At 27.1% G+C, this 25617-nt stretch overlaps 2 protein-coding genes and 1 long non-coding RNA gene across 9 annotated transcripts in view; 2 read left to right on the top strand and 1 right to left on the bottom strand.

Annotated features, from left to right (window-relative positions):
• LOC137418556 (E3 ubiquitin/ISG15 ligase TRIM25-like) overlaps positions 1 to 25617 on the top strand; it is a 1139870-nt gene that overhangs the window by 171480 nt on the left and 942773 nt on the right. The gene's annotated exons all lie outside the window — the stretch shown is intronic.
• The window catches only part of LOC137418945 (E3 ubiquitin-protein ligase TRIM65-like), a 185105-nt gene that overhangs the window by 26413 nt on the left and 133075 nt on the right, over positions 1 to 25617 (top strand). The window lies entirely within an intron of this gene.
• LOC144889688 (uncharacterized) lies at positions 7280 to 7493 on the bottom strand. The gene is made up of 2 exons (XR_013621999.1): positions 7462 to 7493; positions 7280 to 7323 (listed from the first exon to the last, which is right to left on the bottom strand). It is a non-coding gene; the product is annotated as an uncharacterized LOC144889688 (long non-coding RNA).

Genomic DNA, 25617 nt, shown 5'->3' with positions numbered 1-25617 from the left:
ATATTGAGTTGTTAAATGCACTTGATTATGGAGTTTCTGTTGCTGGTAAAAGTAAGAAGAATGAGAAGGAGAAACATATTATTGATGCTTTAAGTAAGCTTGGTTCGGGTGTTAGTTTTCTTCCAAATGACCCATCACAATTAGTTAATAGGCTATTATTGTTGTTAGGTAGTAAGAAGGCTGGAAACAACAATTGTTTTAATGAATCCTCAGCCATTTTAGATCAGTTGATGAATATGAAAATAATTAATAAATGTCAATACAAAGATATTTTATTAGATATTAAATAAGATGAGAAGCACAATTCTTAGTTTTAATTTCACAACGAGCGATTACACAGCTTCATTCCCTTACCCACTACAACTTGACCCCCTTACCTCATATGAGGCATCTTTATTGTCGATGGAAACTTATAATACCTTGTTTAATATCACAGAGAAAAATAACAAGTTTAGTTATAATCCAGGAAGTGGATATAAAACTATAACCGTTTCACCTGGAGCTTACGAGATTTCTCAAATATCTTCAGAAGTCTCTCGCCTTATGAAAGAAAAAGGTGATGAACCAAAAAATATTGTAATAGATATTCAAAAACACACTTCTAAATCAACTATTAAACTTAAAAATAATTATAAAGTTGATTTCACGATTGAAAATTCGTTTAGAGAGCTATTGGGTTTCTCTTCAAAAAAGATTGAAAATAACGGGACGTTTTACAGTGATAATGTTATCCAAATATCCTCCGGTATAAATTCAGTATTAATTCATTGTGATTTGATTGATGGTGCTTATAACGATGGAATAAGAACAAATACAATATTTTCATTCAGTGCATACTCAACCCCGATTGGTTATAAATTTAATATGGAACCAAAAAATCTTGTCTATTTACCTGTGTCAGGAAAAACCATATACAGAGTAAATTTTAGGATAACCGACCAAGATAATCGTATGATATCTTTTAATGATGAAATTATATCCATCAGAATTCACCTACGTGAAGTTTTTCAATAAATAAATAATGGTTATTGTGAGAAAACACGAGTTGGGAAAATATAAAATAATTACAGGGGAGGGCATGTACCTTTCACCATACTATACAAGGTATGTGGGTAAAGGATACTATAAACCTAAGAGACAACGAGGTGTAGGTCATCAATTTCGAAATAAAGGAGATGGGATAATTGATACTCTAATGGGTATTGGTTCAACCATCCTTAAACATAAAGACCTAATTGGTTCAACTGCTTCTGCCGTGGGCTCCGTTGCGGGTGCTATAAAGAGTATAAAAGATGCTCAAAAGGAGTCTCATAAATTACAAGCAATCAAAGAAATAAAAAAAGGTAAAACTCAACTATCTTCACAAGAACGACAAAAAATCATTAAAATACTTGGGTCAGGGTTTCAACGATTTTAATACTATATAAATACAAGTATGGAAGCGATTGATAGTATCTATGATTTGGATGATACAATTATCATTTCAAACTCCACGAAAAAGGAAGACTATTTTAAGGTAAATGCTATAACAGGAACAGACTGGAATTCAAACGGAACAAAAAGTTTTGAAATAAATAATCAACAAACTTACTTGAATATAGCTGATAGTTTCTTGCTGTGTAAATTTAAATTCACTAAGGCTGCGAATAATACTAATGCTACACTCGTAAATGATTTCTTCTGGAAAATGTTTGATAGTGTTCGCCTGTATATTGGAACACAAGAGGTTGAAGCGGTTGATTATGTCTCTGCTACATCTGAAATGATGAAATTTACACTATATTCGTTTAGTGATAGAATGGGTAAGGGAGCTGTTGAAGGTTTTATTCCTGATATGTCAACGGGTACAAACGCAGACCCTGGTTATAGTCAAAGGAAGTCAATGTATAATGATGAAACAAAAGCAGAGAATAGTTTTACCGTAGCAGTACCTCTTAAAGGTATATTTGGATTTTGTGATTATGATAAAGTTTTGTATGGGCTTAAAATTAGATTTCAACTACAAAGGAATGATAATGTAAATAGATTGCTTTTTGGGGCTCAAAATGCTTTTGGTGATAATAATAAATTTGTTATTAATGATTTGTGTTGGTATATTAGTGAATATACTCCTAATCTTAAAACGGAGGAGATGTTAAATAGAAGACTTAACTCAAAGAAACCACTAAATGTATCATACCTTAAAAGAAGATGTCAACACGTTAAACTGGAACACACTACCTACACTTGGAATTTAGGTGTTCTTCAAGGAAAGCCACGATACCTATGGCTCATTTTTAAGAAACCAGATGGAGATGAAGGCACTGATAAGAATAATGCGCTGAGTGATAATGCTAAGGTGAAACAACTTCGGGTTTCTCTTGATGGCACATTTTATCCGCGAGATAGATTGGAAATTGATTGGGAAAAAAATGATTATGCGGAAGCCTACAAGTCCTACCAAAAAGTGTGTGAAAGTAATGGTAATAATGATCCTATTTTGGATATGGTTGCATTTAAAGGTTTATATACAATCTACGCAATTGACCTGAGTTCTCAAAAGGAAACTATAAAGTCTAATCGAGTGGATACTTCTCTATACATTGAAAGAGGGGAGAGTGAAGAGGTTAATGCATATTGTTTGCTTTTGGAGGAAACAGAATTACAGATTAATACAGATAATGGTGTTATGATTAATATCACATAGGTTTTTTCTCATAAATAAATGGTTGGGGTATATGTTAATCAAATCAATCTTAATAAATTAACATCTTGTATTCAAAATCAAAAGCCTTGTATTATTAATGTTAATACAATTCAAAGAAAAGGAGCTGTAAGAATTGATGTTTTACTCACACACACACAAGTAAAAACACTAAATGATGTTGGATCACTTAAAATTAAAATGACGAAACCTATGTTAAAGAAATATTCAATAGACGAGTCAAGAGGAGGATTTCTCCCGTTTCTAATTCCTTTATTTGCTGGTTTAAGTGCGGCGGGAGCATTGACTGGTGGTATTTCAGCAGCGGTAAAAACTGCTAACGAAAGGAAGGCACAACTAAAAGCTCAAAAAGAATTGGAAAGACATAACAAGGAGTTGGAGAAACAAATTAGTGGAAGTGGTGTAATTGTAGATTTTGCTCAAAAACTTGAAAGTCTACCTGATAAAGCTAGATTGTTGGTTGGAGATATGCTTTCCTCTATCGCTCAAGCGGGTGTTAAACTAACTAAACGGGGTAATGGATTGTATCTTTCTCATAAATAAATGGATAAATGGTTTAAACAATTTGGAAAGAATACAACGTCAAATATAGAACTAGCTAAGTATTGTAAAACACTAAAAATTGATAATGTGGTTATTTGTATGAGAGATGAATTAATACATATAAATAAGAATACAAAGAATATTATTATGAATTTAGACACACAGAATGGTTCTCATTGGGTTTGTATTCATAATAGTCAGGATAAATATTATTTTGATAGTTATGGTATGCCACCACCTGTTGAAGTAATACAATTCTTACAGAATGGTGTTTATCAAACATTTCAAGTTCAAGAAATTAATTCTAAATGTTGTGGTCAATTATGTTTATATGTATTATTTAAACTCAACAATAATGAAAATTTTTATGATATCATTTTTAATCTAATATAAATGACTTATGTTGGAAAAGATGGTTCTATCTTTGGAAAATCTTCTCAGGATATTGATTTATCAAATTATTATACAAAGGCACAGGCTGAACGACAAAAATATAGTGTAAGTAAAAATATTAATATGAAGAATACTTATAAATTAATCAATTATCCAAACCCTACAGATGCGAATGACTTAATTAGATTTAGTGATTTATCACAATATATATATTTAAAGAAAACAGCACGTTTTGTTAAACAAGTAAAATTTACAACCACAACACCTGGTTATACTGACCATACACCTTTCCTCATTGAATTTAACTACCTGCTTACAATTGAATTTTATAAAGAAGGACATTTAGTTAATATGCGAATTAATAAATGGGGGTATGATATGCCTGATTTAGGGTATAATTGGTCTTTTTCAATAAACATAGAAGACCTACATGATTTAAATCAGTCTCGTAAAGAAGAATATTATCCACTTGGTGAGGATAAGGATTTATGTGGAAGTACAATTAGTAAACAACAAATACGTGATTTTAAGAAAAGAAAAATATATGATAGTATAGCGATGGTTCGCATGACAAAGAAGGAAGGTAATGAGATAAGGATAGAAAGCCGAGGAATACAAACCGATTTGGTAGTGGGAAGATGGGGTGGTATTACCTGTCATAATATTAATCTCACATATATTTCTGATACATAAATGGCAGGAAGAAGACTACAAGAGAATTATAATTTTTGTATTCAAGGATACCTACAAGAAAAGGGTGCTCGGTATTACATACCTTATGATTTGGAGCATATACATGGGAATTTTGTCATAAAAAACTGGCCTTATACTGATATTGTTAAACCCACAAATAGAGACTTGTTTAAAGTATTAAATAAAAATGAACTTCTCAAAGTTATGAAATATAAAACTCTTTTAGAAATCGTCAACAAATCTTATTGGTATCCTATTATGAGAAAAATAATTATAGATACAAGAATATCTCAAAATCCAGATGAGTATATGTATAATATTCTTTGGGGTTTAAACTCAAGGGTAGCAAGGGATGAGGAAGGAGTTGAAGAAGAGAAGGAGAAAAGAGAGAAAAGAGAGAAGGAGGAGAGGGAGCAAAGAGAGAGGGTGGAGAGGGAGATGGAAATCAGAGCGATTCAAAAAAGAGTGGATGTATTACAGCAAGAAGATCAATCTCAACTCACCGAAGAGGAAAATAAAGAAAGAATGAATGCTGTGAAAATATTGATATCAAAAATTGCTAAGATAAATGAGGAAGGAGTTAAAGAAGAGAAGGAGGAAAGAGAGAAAAAGGAGAAGGAGGAAAGGGAGAAAAAGGAGGAGGAGAGGGAGGAAAGGGAGAAAAGAGAGAAAAAGGAGAAGGAGGAAAGGGAGGAAAGGGAGAAAAGAGAGAAGGAGGAGAGGGAGAAAATGGAGGAGGAGGAGAGGGAGCAAAGAGAGAGGGAGGAAAAATATAAAAAGATGGAAATCAGTGAGATTCATGAAAGATTGAGTGTATTAAAGCAAATAAATCAATCTCAACGCACCGAAGAGGAAATTAAAGAATTAACAACTCTTATGAAGATAATAGTTTCAAAAATAAGAACGTCAATGTCTTCAATTTCAGGGAGGAGATTTAAACGAGAAAGTGGTGAAGAAGAAGAAGAAGAAGAAGGAAAAGATTATGTGATTGATGATGTTGGTGTCATTGACTTTAGTTAGTTTTTATTTGTAAATAAATGGAGGAGAGAGTGAAGGCATTCCTTAGGATTCTTTATGTTTTAAAAATAAAGATTGAAATGTATATGTTGAAAACCAAAAAGGTTTTGATACTCTGTCGGAATTTTTCTGATAAATAAATATGAGTTATTGTCTCAAATGTAAAAAGAAAACTAAATCTAAAAATATCTCTTATGTTAAAGCTAAAAATAATAGAGTTTGTCAAAAAGGAATATGTCAAGTGTGTGGCTCTAAAAAGTGCCAATTCATCTCTCCTAAAAGAGGAGGAGACATACAAAAATTTCTGTCAGGAAGTAAATTTACAACAACTGGAATTCCAGGGGAATTACACCTTCCAGGGTATTCTTTCTGTGGTCCAGGGACAAACTTGGATAAAAGATTAGATGAGGCTGACAATCCTAAACCTTGGTCCAGACCAAAAAATAGGGTTGATGAAGTGTGTATGAAGCATGATATTGCTTATGGGGATACCACCACATTGGATGAAAAACATGAAGCAGACAGAGAAATGTTGTATAATTTGTCTTTGATACAAAATCCAACGTTGAGAGAGAAAGTTGATAGGTTTATTGTGAGAAATTTGATAAATGCTAAATTGAAACTTGGTCTTGGTTATTCCTCAAAAAACTATTAGGCTCTAATGATGTCATCAAGACTGAGGAGCTTTTGGCTGAAGAATTACACAAACCTATAATCACAAAGTTTAAAAGAAGGAAGGTTTATTCTAAATACACCGACCACATATGGTCCGCTGATTTAATTGAATTGAATAATGACAGGGGATACAGGTATGCTTTAACCGTTATTGATTTGAGGAGTAGATTTGCCTGGGTTGTCCCTTTAAAAAATAAAAGGGGTGATACTTTAATGTTAGCCTTTAAGCTAATATTTGATAGGGATAAAAGGAAACCAAAGAAGTTATGGACTGATGAGGGAACAGAGTTCTATAACAAAATATTCATGAAATTTCTTAAGGGGAAGGGTATTAAATTATACAGCACCTTTAATGAAGGAAAGGCAGTTGTTATTGAGCGTTTTAATCGTACTTTAAAAGAGAAATTATATAAAAAATTCACACAACTCGGTTCTCAAAAATGGGTGTATTTAATTCAGGATATTGTAGATAATTACAATAATACAGTTCATTCATCAACAAAATCAAAACCATCAGAAACATTTACAAAATTAGAATATGAAAAGGAGATTAATTTGAGAAAGCCCAAGTTCAAAGTTGGTGATATGGTAAGGATATACAAATGGAAAAGCCATTTTGAGAAAGGTTATACACAAAAATGGACTAATGAATTATTTATAATTGTTGATGTAATGGCTACAAACCCTTGGACTTACAAATTAAATGATATAAATCGAGAAGAAATCTTGGGTTCATTTTACTCGCAAGAATTACAAAAAACAAAGCTAATAATTCATTAAACAACATTTCTATTCACCCCACCCAGATTAGCTAATTTAATTAGTGGTAATAAAAAAATAAATTAAATAAATAAAAATCATAAGCCACACCCACACAGACCACGCCCACACAGACCCCGCCCACACAGACCCCGCCCACACAGACCCCGCCCACACAGACCACACCCATCATACCCCCACCCTCCGTGCACCCCCACCCTTGACCCTTCACCCCCCTCATCCCACCCCACCTTCCCCACACACACAAGGGGAGGGGAGGGGTGGGATGAGGGGGGTGAAGGGTCTTTGGCAGGGGTGCACCTCCCCGTTCCCTCCTTTATTCTCTTTTTGTAATTAATAATTAAATAATTGTAAACAAAACAAATATATATAAATAATAGTGAAAACATTAAAAGCTTCATATTACTAAAACATTTTCCTTGAGGTATTATACATTCAACTTCTTCCCAGCACAAGTCATCAATTTGTTCCCAGCACAAGTCAAAGACAGCAGATGTGTTGAGTTTTTGAATCTCTTCCTGAAGACAAGAGGACAAGAGGGGAGAGAAAATATTACACACACACACATACACACACACACACACACATACACACATACACATACACATACACACACACACACACACACAAGGATATGAGGATATTGGGATACATACCTCTAAAAAATCGAGCTTTGTGTTCAAGTGGTTGAGTTGAAAATTTAGGGTACCACATGTTGACGGGAAATAACCACTCTTTGGAAAATCAAAAGCATCCCACTCAAAGCCGTGGTTGTGGTTGTGGTCATCTGTTGATGGTGTTATATTCTTTCAAAAAAGAAAGAAAAAACGTTAATAATTTCTCCTAAAAGATACATTGTATTGACAATGAATAAATAAATGACAGCTCGCGTTTAATGGTACCAATCAGAGAAATGAATAATTAATTACCTGAGACAAACTCCGATGGTGATCATCTTCTAAGAACGGTGAAACATCGAATTCATTCAATCTGTGAGGCAGGTCGCTCCAACCAGTGTTCAATTCGTTGTAAACCTCTTGTGGAACAACTTGAAACTCTGCCAAGACCAGGTCATTTTGAAAACCTGAATTGCTGTAATAAAAAAATATATCATGAGTCATATAAATTTAAATTAATCACATACAAAGCTCACATCACCAGTTTAATTCTGAATGAAACTTACCAAAGTCCTGGTGAGTATTCTTCATCAGAGTAGAGAGTGAAATAAGACATGTTGATGCTCATGTTCTTCGGTTCGTAATGATAAAAACAGCACGGCAACACGACCTTTATAATGACCAAAATGTATTTTCGGGAACAGAACTCAGCTTTAACATTTCGAGGAAACAGGAAATAAGACAATGAAAACTTTCTGGGAAGTTATCCAAGTCAGTGAAACAACGTCATTTCTCAAAAGCGAATAATTAATTTTAAAAGGGTTTGAGTATGGTGATGGAAGTTGGAGGAGAATTAAATTATTTCCCACGCATAAACAAATATTTGTAGGGTCGATGTTTGAGTGGGTTATATTCACCAGATGATATTAAGAGTAAAAGGTTAAAAGGTCCATAAGGTCAGAAGGATCCCACAACTTTCCAGTTGGGACTTGTGTGTATGTGTGAATCCCATCCCTAGCTCAATTAAAATATATTCATTATGTATTAGCCCAAGTAGATTAATTGACTCATGGTCCAAAAGGATCACAGGTTCACACTAGAGATCTGTGAACCCCTATCCCTCACACATACACATAAGTTAAACCCCAACTAAAGTTGGGGTTAAACTTTTGTGTATGTGTGAAACATAATAATAATATATTCATTATGTATTAGCCCAAGTAGATTAATTGGCTCATGGTTCAAAAGGCCAAAAGGCCCATAGAGTCCTTTGGATTAATAGGGGTGTTTTCCCAAATAGGGGTAAACGACATTAGATAGGGATTTCCCATGTTAAACGGGCTGTCCCAGAAGCAACATTATTCCCCTACTAAGGATTGATAAACATCTTTGGAATAACAAAGATAAATATTAAATAAATGTGATTGTTACTGGGTTGTGGAATTACAGATTATTATATGATTTTATAACAAGGATTGATAAACATCTTTGGAATAACAAAGATAAATATTAAATAAATGTGATTGTTACTGGGTTGTGGAATTACAGATTATTATATGATTTTATAACAAGGATTGATAAACATCTTTGGAATAACAAAGATAAATATGAAATAAATGTGATTGTTACTGGGATGTGGAATAACAGATTATTATATGATTTTATAACAAGGATTGATAAACATCTTTAGAATAACAAAGATAAATATGAAATAAATGTGATTGTTACTGGGATGTGGAATAACAGATTATTATATGATTTTATAACAAGGTTTGATAAACATCTTTAGAATAACAAAGATAAATATGAAATAAATGTGATTGTTACTGGGATGTGGAATTACAGATTATTATATGATTTTATAACAAGGATTGATAAACATCTTTGGAATAACAAAGATAAATATTAAATAAATGTGATTGTTACTGGGATGTGGATTTACAGATTATTATATGATTTTATAACAAGGATTGATAAACATCTTTGGAATAACAAAGATAAATATGAAATAAATGTGATTGTTACTGGGATGTGGATTTACAGATTATTATATGATTTTATAACAAGGATTGATAAACATCTTTAGAATAACAAAGATAAATATGAAATAAATGTGATTGTTACTGGGATGTGGAATTACAGATTATTATATGATTTTATAACAAGGATTGATAAACATCTTTAGAATAACAAAGATAAATATTAAATAAATGTGATTGTTACTGGGATGTGGAATTACAGATTATTATATGATTTTATAACAAGGATTGATAAACATCTTTGGAATAACAAAGATAAATATTAAATAAATGTGATTGTTACTGGGATGTGGAATAACAGATTATTATATGATTTTATAACAAGGATTTATAAACATGTTTGGAATAACAAAGATAAATATTAAATAAATGTGATTGTTACTGGGTTGTGGAATTACAGATTATTATATGATTTTATAACAAGGATTGATAAACATCTTTGGAATAACAAAGATGAATATTAAATAAATGTGATTGGTACTGGGTTGTGGAATTACAGATTATTATATGATTTTATAACAAGGATTGATAAACATCTTTGGAATAACAAAGATGAATATTAAATAAATGTGATTGTTACTGGGTTGTGGAATTACAGATTATTATATGATTTTATAACAAGGATTGATAAACATCTTTGGAATAACAAAGATGAATATTAAATAAATGTGATTGTTACTGGGATGTGGAATTACAGATTATTATATGATTTTATAACAAGGATTGATAAACATCTTTGGAATAACAAAGATAAATATTAAATAAATGTGATTGTTACTGGGATGTGGAATTACAGATTATTATATGATTTTATAACAAGGATTGATAAACATCTTTGGAATAACAAAGATAAATATTAAATAAATGTGATTGTTACTGGGATGTGGAATTACAGATTATTATATGATTTTATAACAAGGATTGATAAACATCTTTGGAATAACAAAGATAAATATTAAATAAATGTGATTGTTACTGGGATGTGGAATAACAGATTATTATATGATTTTATAACAAGGATTGATAAACATCTTTAGAATAACAAAGATAAATATGAAATAAATGTGATTGTTACTGGGATGTGGAATTACAGATTATTATATGATTTTATAACAAGGATTGATAAACATCTTTAGAATAACAAAGATAAATATGAAATAAATGTGATTGTTACTGGGATGTGGAATAACAGATTATTATATGATTTTATAACAAGGATTGATAAACATCTTTGGAATAACAAAGATAAATATGAAATAAATGTGATTGTTACTGGGTTGTGGAATTACAGATTATTATATGATTTTATAACAAGGATTGATAAACATCTTTGGAATAACAAAGATAAATATGAAATAAATGTGATTGTTACTGGGTTGTGGAATTACAGATTATTATATGATTTTATAACAAGGATTGATAAACATCTTTGGAATAACAAAGATAAATATGAAATAAATGTGATTGTTACTGGGATGTGGAATTACAGATTATTATATGATTTTATAACAAGGATTGATAAACATCTTTGGAATAACAAAGATAAATATGAAATAAATGTGATTGTTACTGGGTTGTGGAATTACAGATTATTATATGATTTTATAACAAGGATTGATAAACATCTTTGGAATAACAAAGATAAATATTAAATAAATGTGATTGTTACTGGGATGTGGAATTACAGATTATTATATGATTTTATAACAAGGATTGATAAACATCTTTGGAATAACAAAGATAAATATGAAATAAATGTGATTGTTACTGGGTTGTGGAATTACAGATTATTATATGATTTTATAACAAGGATTGATAAACATCTTTGGAATAACAAAGATAAATATGAAATAAATGTGATTGTTACTGGGATGTGGAATAACAGATTATTATATGATTTTATAACAAGGATTGATAAACATCTTTAGAATAACAAAGATAAATATGAAATAAATGTGATTGTTACTGGGATGTGGAATTACAGATTATTATATGATTTTATAACAAGGATTGATAAACATCTTTAGAATAACAAAGATAAATATGAAATAAATGTGATTGTTACTGGGATGTGGAATTACAGATTATTATATGATTTTATAACAAGGATTGATAAACATCTTTGGAATAACAAAGATAAATATGAAATAAATGTGATTGTTACTGGGTTGTGGAATTACAGATTATTATATGATTTTATAACAAGGATTGATAAACATCTTTGGAATAACAAAGATAAATATTAAATAAATGTGATTGTTACTGGGATGTGGAATTACAGATTATTATATGATTTTATAACAAGGATTGATAAACATCTTTGGAATAACAAAGATAAATATGAAATAAATGTGATTGTTACTGGGTTGTGGAATTACAGATTATTATATGATTTTATAACAAGGATTGATAAACATCTTTGGAATAACAAAGATAAATATGAAATAAATGTGATTGTTACTGGGATGTGGAATAACAGATTATTATATGATTTTATAACAAGGATTGATAAACATCTTTAGAATAACAAAGATAAATATGAAATAAATGTGATTGTTACTGGGATGTGGAATTACAGATTATTATATGATTTTATAACAAGGATTGATAAACATCTTTAGAATAACAAAGATAAATATGAAATAAATGTGATTGTTACTGGGATGTGGAATAACAGATTATTATATGATTTTATAACAAGGATTGATAAACATCTTTGGAATAACAAAGATAAATATGAAATAAATGTGATTGTTACTGGGATGTGGAATTACAGATTATTATATGATTTTATAACAAGGATTGATAAACATCTTTGGAATAACAAAGATAAATATTAAATAAATGTGATTGTTACTGGGTTGTGGAATTACAGATTATTATATGATTTTATAACAAGGATTGATAAACATCTTTGGAATAACAAAGATAAATATTAAATAAATGTGATTGTTACTGGGTTGTGGAATTACAGATTATTATATGATTTTATAACAAGGATTGATAAACATCTTTGGAATAACAAAGATAAATATGAAATAAATGTGATTGTTACTGGGATGTGGAATAACAGATTATTATATGATTTTATAACAAGGATTGATAAACATCTTTAGAATAACAAAGATAAATATGAAATAAATGTGATTGTTACTGGGATGTGGAATAACAGATTATTATATGATTTTATAACAAGGTTTGATAAACATCTTTAGAATAACAAAGATAAATATGAAATAAATGTGATTGTTACTGGGATGTGGAATTACAGATTATTATATGATTTTATAACAAGGATTGATAAACATCTTTGGAATAACAAAGATAAATATTAAATAAATGTGATTGTTACTGGGATGTGGATTTACAGATTATTATATGATTTTATAACAAGGATTGATAAACATCTTTGGAATAACAAAGATAAATATGAAATAAATGTGATTGTTACTGGGATGTGGATTTACAGATTATTATATGATTTTATAACAAGGATTGATAAACATCTTTAGAATAACAAAGATAAATATGAAATAAATGTGATTGTTACTGGGATGTGGAATTACAGATTATTATATGATTTTATAACAAGGATTGATAAACATCTTTAGAATAACAAAGATAAATATTAAATAAATGTGATTGTTACTGGGATGTGGAATTACAGATTATTATATGATTTTATAACAAGGATTGATAAACATCTTTGGAATAACAAAGATAAATATTAAATAAATGTGATTGTTACTGGGATGTGGAATTACAGATTATTATATGATTTTATAACAAGGATTGATAAACATCTTTGGAATAACAAAGATAAATATTAAATAAATGTGATTGTTACTGGGATGTGGATTTACAGATTATTATATGATTTTATAACAAGGATTGATAAACATCTTTAGAATAACAAAGATAAATATTAAATAAATGTGATTGTTACTGGGATGTGGAATTACAGATTATTATATGATTTTATAACAAGGATTGATAAACATCTTTAGAATAACAAAGATAAATATGAAATAAATGTGATTGTTACTGGGATGTGGAATAACAGATTATTATATGATTTTATAACAAGGATTGATAAACATCTTTAGAATAACAAAGATAAATATGAAATAAATGTGATTGTTACTGGGATGTGGAATTACAGATTATTATATGATTTTATAACAAGGATTGATAAACATCTTTATAATAACAAAGATAAATATGAAATAAATGTGATTGTTACTGGGATGTGGAATTACAGATTATTATATGATTTTATAACAAGGATTGATAAACATCTTTGGAATAACAAAGATAAATATGAAATAAATGTGATTGTTACTGGGTTGTGGAATTACAGATTATTATATGATTTTATAACAAGGATTGATAAACATCTTTGGAATAACAAAGATAAATATTTAATAAATGTGATTGTTACTGGGATGTGGAATAACAGATTATTATATGATTTTATAACAAGGATTGATCAACATCTTTGGAATAACAAAGATAAATATTAAATAAATGTGATTGTTACTGGGATGTGGAATTACAGATTATTATATGATTTTATAACAAGGATTGATAAACATCTTTGGAATAACAAAGATAAATATTAAATAAATGTGATTGTTACTGGGATGTGGAATTACAGATTATTATATGATTTTATAACAAGGATTGATAAACATCTTTAGAATAACAACGATAAATATTAAATAAATGTGATTGTTACTGGGATGTGGAATTACAGATTATTATATGATTTTATAACAAGGATTGATAAACATCTTTAGAATAACAACGATAAATATTAAATAAATGTGATTGTTACTGGGATGTGGAATTACAGATTATTATATGATTTTATAACAAGGATTGATAAACATCTTTAGAATAACAAAGATAAATATTAAATAAATGTGATTGTTACTGGGATGTGGAATTACAGATTATTATATGATTTTATAACAAGGATTGAGAAACATCTTTAGAATAACAAAGATAAATATGAAATAAATGTGATTGTTACTGGGATGTGGATTTACAGATTATTATATGATTTTATATCAAGGATTGATAAACATCTTTGGAATAACAAAGATAAATATGAAATAAATGTGATTGTTACTGGGATGTGGATTTACAGATTATTATATGATTTTATAACAAGGATTGATAAACATCTTTAGAATAACAAAGATAAATGTGAAATAAATGTGATTGTTACTGGGATGTGGAATAACAGATTATTATATGATTTTATAACAAGGATTGATAAACATCTTTGGAATAACAAAGATAAATATGAAATAAATGTGATTGTTACTGGGTTGTGGAATTACAGATTATTATATGATTTTATAACAAGGATTGATAAACATCTTTGGAATAACAAAGATAAATATGAAATAAATGTGATTGTTACTGGGATGTGGAATTACAGATTATTATATGATTTTATAACAAGGATTGATAAACATCTTTAGAATAACAACGATAAATATTAAATAAATGTGATTGTTACTGGGATGTGGAATTACAGATTATTATATGATTTTATAACAAGGATTGATAAACATCTTTAGAATAACAAAGATAAATATTAAATAAATGTGATTGTTACTGGGATGTGGAATTACAGATTATTATATGATTTTATAACAAGGATTGAGAAACATCTTTAGAATAACAAAGATAAATATGAAATAAATGTGATTGTTACTGGGATGTGGATTTACAGATTATTATATGATTTTATATCAAGGATTGATAAACATGTTTGGAATAACAAAGATAAATATGAAATAAATGTGATTGTTACTGGGATGTGGATTTACAGATTATTATATGATTTTATAACAAGGATTGATAAACATCTTTAGAATAACAAAGATAAATGTGAAATAAATGTGATTGTTACTGGGATGTGGAATAACAGATTATTATATGATTTTATAACAAGGATTGATAAACATCTTTGGAATAACAAAGATAAATATGAAATAAATGTGATTGTTACTGGGTTGTGGAATTACAGATTATTATATGATTTTATAACAAGGATTGATAAACATCTTTGGAATAACAAAGATAAATATGAAATAAATGTGATTGTTACTGGGATGTGGAATTACAGATTATTATATGATTTTATAACAAGGATTGATAAACATCTTTGGAATAACAAAGATAAATATGAAATAAATGTGATTGTTACTGGGTTGTGGAATTACAGATTATTATATGATTTTACAACAAGGATTGATAAACATCTTTGGAATAACAAAGATAAATATTAAATAAATGTGATTGTTACTGGGTTGTGGAATTACAGATTATTTTTGATTTTATAACAAGGATTGATAAACATCTTTGGAATAACAAAGATAAATATGAAATAAATGTGATTGTTACTGGGATGTGGAATAACAGATTATTATATGATTTTATAACAAGGATTGATAAACATCTTTAGAATAACAAAGATAAATATGAAATAAATGTGATTGTTACTGGGATGTGGAATTACAGATTATTATATGATTTTATAACAAGGATTGATAAACATCTTTGGAATAACAAAGATAAATATGAAATAAATGTGATTGTTACTGGGATGTGGAATTACAGATTATTATATGATTTTATAACAAGGATTGATAAACATCTTTGGAATAACAAAGATAAATATGAAATAAATGTGATTGTTACTGGGTTGTGGAATTACAGATTATTATATGATTTTATAACAAGGATTGATAAACATCTTTGGAATAACAAAGATAAATATTAAATAAATGTGATTGTTACTGGGTTGTGGAATTACAGATTATTATATGATTTTATAACAAGGATTGATAAACATCTTTGGAATAACAAAGATAAATATGAAATAAATGTGATTGTTACTGGGTTGTGGAATTACAGATTATTATATGATTTTATAACAAGGATTGAAAAACATCTTTGGAATAACAAAGATAAATATGAAATAAATGTGATTGTTACTGGGTTGTGGAATTACAGATTATTATATGATTTTATAACAAGGATTGATAAACATCTTTGGAATAACAAAGATAAATATGAAATAAATGTGATTGTTACTGGGTTGTGGAATTACAGATTATTATATGATTTTATAACAAGGATTGATAAACATCTTTGGAATAACAAAGATAAATATGAAATAAATGTGATTGTTACTGGGATGTGGAATTACAGATTATTATATGATTTTATAACAAGGATTGATAAACATCTTTGGAATAACAAAGATAAATATGAAATAAATGTGATTGTTACTGGGTTGTGGAATTACAGATTATTATATGATTTTATAACAAGGATTGATAAACATCTTTGGAATAACAAAGATAAATATTAAATAAATGTGATTGTTACTGGGATGTGGAATTACAGATTATTATATGATTTTATAACAAGGATTGATAAACATCTTTGGAATAACAAAGATAAATATGAAATAAATGTGATTGTTACTGGGTTGTGGAATTACAGATTATTATATGATTTTATAACAAGGATTGATAAACATCTTTGGAATAACAAAGATAAATATGAAATAAATGTGATTGTTACTGGGATGTGGAATAACAGATTATTATATGATTTTATAACAAGGATTGATAAACATCTTTAGAATAACAAAGATAAATATGAAATAAATGTGATTGTTACTGGGATGTGGAATTACAGATTATTATATGATTTTATAACAAGGATTGATAAACATCTTTAGAATAACAAAGATAAATATGAAATAAATGTGATTGTTACTGGGATGTGGAATTACAGATTATTATATGATTTTATAACAAGGATTGATAAACATCTTTGGAATAACAAAGATAAATATGAAATAAATGTGATTGTTACTGGGTTGTGGAATTACAGATTATTATATGATTTTATAACAAGGATTGATAAACATCTTTGGAATAACAAAGATAAATATTAAATAAATGTGATTGTTACTGGGATGTGGAATTACAGATTATTATATGATTTTATAACAAGGATTGATAAACATCTTTGGAATAACAAAGATAAATATGAAATAAATGTGATTGTTACTGGGTTGTGGAATTACAGATTATTATATGATTTTATAACAAGGATTGATAAACATCTTTGGAATAACAAAGATAAATATGAAATAAATGTGATTGTTACTGGGATGTGGAATAACAGATTATTATATGATTTTATAACAAGGATTGATAAACATCTTTAGAATAACAAAGATAAATATGAAATAAATGTGATTGTTACTGGGATGTGGAATTACAGATTATTATATGATTTTATAACAAGGATTGATAAACATCTTTAGAATAACAAAGATAAATATGAAATAAATGTGATTGTTACTGGGATGTGGAATAACAGATTATTATATGATTTTATAACAAGGATTGATAAACATCTTTGGAATAACAAAGATAAATATGAAATAAATGTGATTGTTACTGGGATGTGGAATTACAGATTATTATATGATTTTATAACAAGGATTGATAAACATCTTTGGAATAACAAAGATAAATATTAAATAAATGTGATTGTTACTGGGTTGTGGAATTACAGATTATTATATGATTTTATAACAAGGATTGATAAACATCTTTGGAATAACAAAGATAAATATTAAATAAATGTGATTGTTACTGGGTTGTGGAATTACAGATTATTATATGATTTTATAACAAGGATTGATAAACATCTTTGGAATAACAAAGATAAATATGAAATAAATGTGATTGTTACTGGGATGTGGAATAACAGATTATTATATGATTTTATAACAAGGTTTGATAAACATCTTTAGAATAACAAAGATAAATATGAAATAAATGTGATTGTTACTGGGATGTGGAATTACAGATTATTATATGATTTTATAACAAGGATTGATAAACATCTTTGGAATAACAAAGATAAATATTAAATAAATGTGATTGTTACTGGGATGTGGATTTACAGATTATTATATGATTTTATAACAAGGATTGATAAACATCTTTGGAATAACAAAGATAAATATGAAATAAATGTGATTGTTACTGGGATGTGGATTTACAGATTATTATATGATTTTATAACAAGGATTGATAAACATCTTTAGAATAACAAAGATAAATATGAAATAAATGTGATTGTTACTGGGATGTGGAATTACAGATTATTATATGATTTTATAACAAGGATTGATAAACATCTTTAGAATAACAAAGATAAATATTAAATAAATGTGATTGTTACTGGGATGTGGAATTACAGATTATTATATGATTTTATAACAAGGATTGATAAACATCTTTGGAATAACAAAGATAAATATTAAATAAATGTGATTGTTACTGGGATGTGGAATTACAGATTATTATATGATTTTATAACAAGGATTGATAAACATCTTTGGAATAACAAAGATAAATATTAAATAAATGTGATTGTTACTGGGATGTGGATTTACAGATTATTATATGATTTTATAACAAGGATTGATAAACATCTTTAGAATAACAAAGATAAATATTAAATAAATGTGATTGTTACTGGGATGTGGAATTACAGATTATTATATGATTTTATAACAAGGATTGATAAACATCTTTAGAATAACAAAGATAAATATGAAATAAATGTGATTGTTACTGGGATGTGGAATAACAGATTATTATATGATTTTATAACAAGGATTGATAAACATCTTTAGAATAACAAAGATAAATATGAAATAAATGTGATTGTTACTGGGATGTGGAATTACAGATTATTATATGATTTTATAACAAGGATTGATAAACATCTTTATAATAACAAAGATAAATATGAAATAAATGTGATTGTTACTGGGATGTGGAATTACAGATTATTATATGATTTTATAACAAGGATTGATAAACATCTTTGGAATAACAAAGATAAATATGAAATAAATGTGATTGTTACTGGGTTGTGGAATTACAGATTATTATATGATTTTATAACAAGGATTGATAAACATCTTTGGAATAACAAAGATAAATATTTAATAAATGTGATTGTTACTGGGATGTGGAATAACAGATTATTATATGATTTTATAACAAGGATTGATCAACATCTTTGGAATAACAAAGATAAATATTAAATAAATGTGATTGTTACTGGGATGTGGAATTACAGATTATTATATGATTTTATAACAAGGATTGATAAACATCTTTGGAATAACAAAGATAAATATTAAATAAATGTGATTGTTACTGGGATGTGGAATTACAGATTATTATATGATTTTATAACAAGGATTGATAAACATCTTTAGAATAACAACGATAAATATTAAATAAATGTGATTGTTACTGGGATGTGGAATTACAGATTATTATATGATTTTATAACAAGGATTGATAAACATCTTTAGAATAACAACGATAAATATTAAATAAATGTGATTGTTACTGGGATGTGGAATTACAGATTATTATATGATTTTATAACAAGGATTGATAAACATCTTTAGAATAACAAAGATAAATATTAAATAAATGTGATTGTTACTGGGATGTGGAATTACAGATTATTATATGATTTTATAACAAGGATTGAGAAACATCTTTAGAATAACAAAGATAAATATGAAATAAATGTGATTGTTACTGGGATGTGGATTTACAGATTATTATATGATTTTATATCAAGGATTGATAAACATCTTTGGAATAACAAAGATAAATATGAAATAAATGTGATTGTTACTGGGATGTGGATTTACAGATTATTATATGATTTTATAACAAGGATTGATAAACATCTTTAGAATAACAAAGATAAATGTGAAATAAATGTGATTGTTACTGGGATGTGGAATAACAGATTATTATATGATTTTATAACAAGGATTGATAAACATCTTTGGAATAACAAAGATAAATATGAAATAAATGTGATTGTTACTGGGTTGTGGAATTACAGATTATTATATGATTTTATAACAAGGATTGATAAACATCTTTGGAATAACAAAGATAAATATGAAATAAATGTGATTGTTACTGGGATGTGGAATTACAGATTATTATATGATTTTATAACAAGGATTGATAAACATCTTTGGAATAACAAAGATAAATATGAAATAAATGTGATTGTTACTGGGTTGTGGAATTACAGATTATTATATGATTTTACAACAAGGATTGATAAACATCTTTGGAATAACAAAGATAAATATTAAATAAATGTGATTGTTACTGGGTTGTGGAATTACAGATTATTTTTGATTTTATAACAAGGATTGATAAACATCTTTGGAATAACAAAGATAAATATGAAATAAATGTGATTGTTACTGGGATGTGGAATAACAGATTATTATATGATTTTATAACAAGGATTGATAAACATCTTTAGAATAACAAAGATAAATATGAAATAAATGTGATTGTTACTGGGATGTGGAATTACAGATTATTATATGATTTTATAACAAGGATTGATAAACATCTTTGGAATAACAAAGATAAATATGAAATAAATGTGATTGTTACTGGGATGTGGAATTACAGATTATTATATGATTTTATAACAAGGATTGATAAACATCTTTGGAATAACAAAGATAAATATGAAATAAATGTGATTGTTACTGGGTTGTGGAATTACAGATTATTATATGATTTTATAACAAGGATTGATAAACATCTTTGGAATAACAAAGATAAATATTAAATAAATGTGATTGTTACTGGGTTGTGGAATTACAGATTATTATATGATTTTATAACAAGGATTGATAAACATCTTTGGAATAACAAAGATAAATATGAAATAAATGTGATTGTTACTGGGTTGTGGAATTACAGATTATTATATGATTTTATAACAAGGATTGAAAAACATCTTTGGAATAACAAAGATAAATATGAAATAAATGTGATTGTTACTGGGTTGTGGAATTACAGATTATTATATGATTTTATAACAAGGATTGATAAACATCTTTGGAATAACAAAGATAAATATGAAATAAATGTGATTGTTACTGGGATGTGGAATTACAGATTATTATATGATTTTATAACAAGGATTGATAAACATCTTTAGAATAACAAAGATAAATATGAAATAAATGTGATTGTTACTGGGATGTGGAATTACAGATTATTATATGATTTTATAACAAGGATTGATAAACATCTTTGGAATAACAAAGATAAATATTAAATAAATGTGATTGTTACTGGGTTGTGGAATTACAGATTATTATATGATTTTATAACAAGGATTGATAAACATCTTTGGAATAACAAAGATAAATATTAAATAAATGTGATTGTTACTGGGATGTGGAATTACAGATTATTATATGATTTTATAACAAGGATTGATAAACATCTTTGGAATAACAAAGATAAATATGAAATAAATGTGATTGTTACTGGGTTGTGGAATTACAGATTATTATATGATTTTATAACAAGGATTGATAAACATCTTTGGAATAACAAAGATAAATATGAAATAAATGTGATTGTTACTGGGATGTGGAATTACAGATTATTATATGATTTTATAACAAGGATTGATAAACATCTTTAGAATAACAAAGATAAATATGAAATAAATGTGATTGTTACTGGGATGTGGAATTACAGATTATTATATGATTTTATAACAAGGATTGATAAACATCTTTAGAATAACAAAGATAAATATGAAATAAATGTGATTGTTACTGGGATGTGGAATAACAGATTATTATATGATTTTATAACAAGGATTGATAAACATCTTTGGAATAACAAAGATAAATATGAAATAAATGTGATTGTTACTGGGATGTGGATTTACAGATTATTATATGATTTTATAACAAGGATTGATAAACATCTTTGGAATAACAAAGATAAATATTAAATAAATGTGATTGTTACTGGGATGTGGAATAACAGATTATTATATGATTTTATAACAAGGATTGATAAACATCTTTAGAATAACAAAGATGAATATTAAATAAATGTGATTGTTACTGGGATGTGGAATAACAGATTATTATATGATTTTATAACAAGGATTGATAAACATCTTTGGAATAACAAAGATAAATATTAAATAAATGTGATTGTTACTGGGATGTGGAATAACAGATTATTATATGATTTTATAACAAGGATTGATAAACATCTTTAGAATAACAAAGATGAATATTAAATAAATGTGATTGTTACAGGGATGTGGAATAACAGATTATTATATGATTTTATAACAAGGATTGATAAACATCTTTGGAATAACAAAGATAAATATTAAATAAATGTGATTGTTACTGGGATGTGGAATTACAGATTATTATATGATTTTATAACAAGGATTGATAAACATCTTTGGAATAACAAAGATAAATATTAAATAAATGTGATTGTTACTGGGATGTGGAATTACAGATTATTATATGATTTTATAACAAGGATTGATAAACATCTTTAGAATAACAAAGATAAATATGAAATAAATGTGATTGTTACTGGGATGTGGATTTACAGATTATTATATGATTTTATATCAAGGATTGATAAACATCTTTGGAATAACAAAGATAAATATGAAATAAATGTGATTGTTACTGGGATGTGGATTTACAGATTATTATATGATTTTATAAGAAGGATTGATAAACATCTTTAGAATAACAAAGATAAATATGAAATAAATGTGATTGTTACTGGGATGTGGAATAAGAGATTATTATATGATTTTATAACAAGGATTGATAAACATCTTTGGAATAACAAAGATAAATATGAAATAAATGTGATTGTTACTGGGTTGTGGAATTACAGATTATTATATGATTTTATAACAAGGATTGATAAACATCTTTGGAATAACAAAGATAAATATGAAATAAATGTGATTGTTACTGGGATGTGGAATTACAGATTATTATATGATTTTATAACAAGGATTGATAAACATCTTTGGAATAACAAAGATAAATATGAAATAAATGTGATTGTTACTGGGTTGTGGAATTACAGATTATTATATGATTTTACAACAAGGATTGATAAACATCTTTGGAATAACAAAGATAAATATTAAATAAATGTGATTGTTACTGGGTTGTGGAATTACAGATTATTTTTGATTTTATAACAAGGATTGATAAACATCTTTGGAATAACAAAGATAAATATGAAATAAATGTGATTGTTACTGGGATGTGGAATAACAGATTATTATATGATTTTATAACAAGGATTGATAAACATCTTTAGAATAACAAAGATAAATATGAAATAAATGTGATTGTTACTGGGATGTGGAATTACAGATTATTATATGATTTTATAACAAGGATTGATAAACATCTTTGGAATAACAAAGATAAATATGAAATAAATGTGATTGTTACTGGGATGTGGAATTACAGATTATTATATGATTTTATAACAAGGATTGATAAACATCTTTGGAATAACAAAGATAAATATGAAATAAATGTGATTGTTACTGGGTTGTGGAATTACAGATTATTATATGATTTTATAACAAGGATTGATAAACATCTTTGGAATAACAAAGATAAATATGAAATAAATGTGATTGTTACTGGGATGTGGAATTACAGATTATTATATGATTTTATAACAAGGATTGATAAACATCTTTGGAATAACAAAGATAAATATGAAATAAATGTGATTGTTACTGGGATGTGGAATTACAGATTATTATATGATTTTATAACAAGGATTCATAAACATCTTTGGAATAACAAAGATAAATATGAAATAAATGTGATTGTTACTGGGATGTGGAATTACAGATTATTATATGATTTTATAACAAGGATTGAAAAACATCTTTGGAATAACAAAGATAAATATGAAATAAATGTGATTGTTACTGGGTTGTGGAATTACAGATTATTATATGATTTTATAACAAGGATTGATAAACATCTTTGGAATAACAAAGATAAATATGAAATAAATGTGATTGTTACTGGGATGTGGAATTACAGATTATTATATGATTTTATAACAAGGATTGATAAACATCTTTAGAATAACAAAGATAAATATGAAATAAATGTGATTGTTACTGGGATGTGGAATTACAGATTATTATATGATTTTATAACAAGGATTGATAAACATCTTTGGAATAACAAAGATAAATATGAAATAAATGTGATTGTTACTGGGTTGTGGAATTACAGATTATTATATGATTTTATAACAAGGATTGATAAACATCTTTGGAATAACAAAGATAAATATTAAATAAATGTGATTGTTACTGGGATGTGGAATTACAGATTATTATATGATTTTATAACAAGGATTGATAAACATCTTTGGAATAACAAAGATAAATATGAAATAAATGTGATTGTTACTGGGTTGTGGAATTACAGATTATTATATGATTTTATAACAAGGATTGATAAACATCTTTGGAATAACAAAGATAAATATGAAATAAATGTGATTGTTACTGGGATGTGGAATAACAGATTATTATATGATTTTATAACAAGGATTGATAAACATCTTTAGAATAACAAAGATAAATATGAAATAAATGTGATTGTTACTGGGATGTGGAATTACAGATTATTATATGATTTTATAACAAGGATTGATAAACATCTTTAGAATAACAAAGATAAATATGAAATAAATGTGATTGTTACTGGGATGTGGAATAACAGATTATTATATGATTTTATAACAAGGATTGATAAACATCTTTGGAATAACAAAGATAAATATGAAATAAATGTGATTGTTACTGGGATGTGGATTTACAGATTATTATATGATTTTATAACAAGGATTGATAAACATCTTTGGAATAACAAAGATAAATATTAAATAAATGTGATTGTTACTGGGATGTGGAATAACAGATTATTATATGATTTTATAACAAGGATTGATAAACATCTTTAGAATAACAAAGATGAATATTAAATAAATGTGATTGTTACTGGGATGTGGAATAACAGATTATTATATGATTTTATAACAAGGATTGATAAACATCTTTGGAATAACAAAGATAAATATTAAATAAATGTGATTGTTACTGGGATGTGGAATAACAGATTATCATATGATTTTAT

The sequence above is a fragment of the Myxine glutinosa genome, chromosome 1 (assembly GCF_964187855.1).
Source record: "Myxine glutinosa chromosome 1, kmMyxGlut1.1, whole genome shotgun sequence".
Lineage (NCBI taxonomy): Eukaryota > Metazoa > Chordata > Myxini > Myxiniformes > Myxinidae > Myxine > Myxine glutinosa.
Note: the sequence above shows the minus strand (reverse complement) of the source record. Positions and strands in the feature narration are given on the sequence as shown.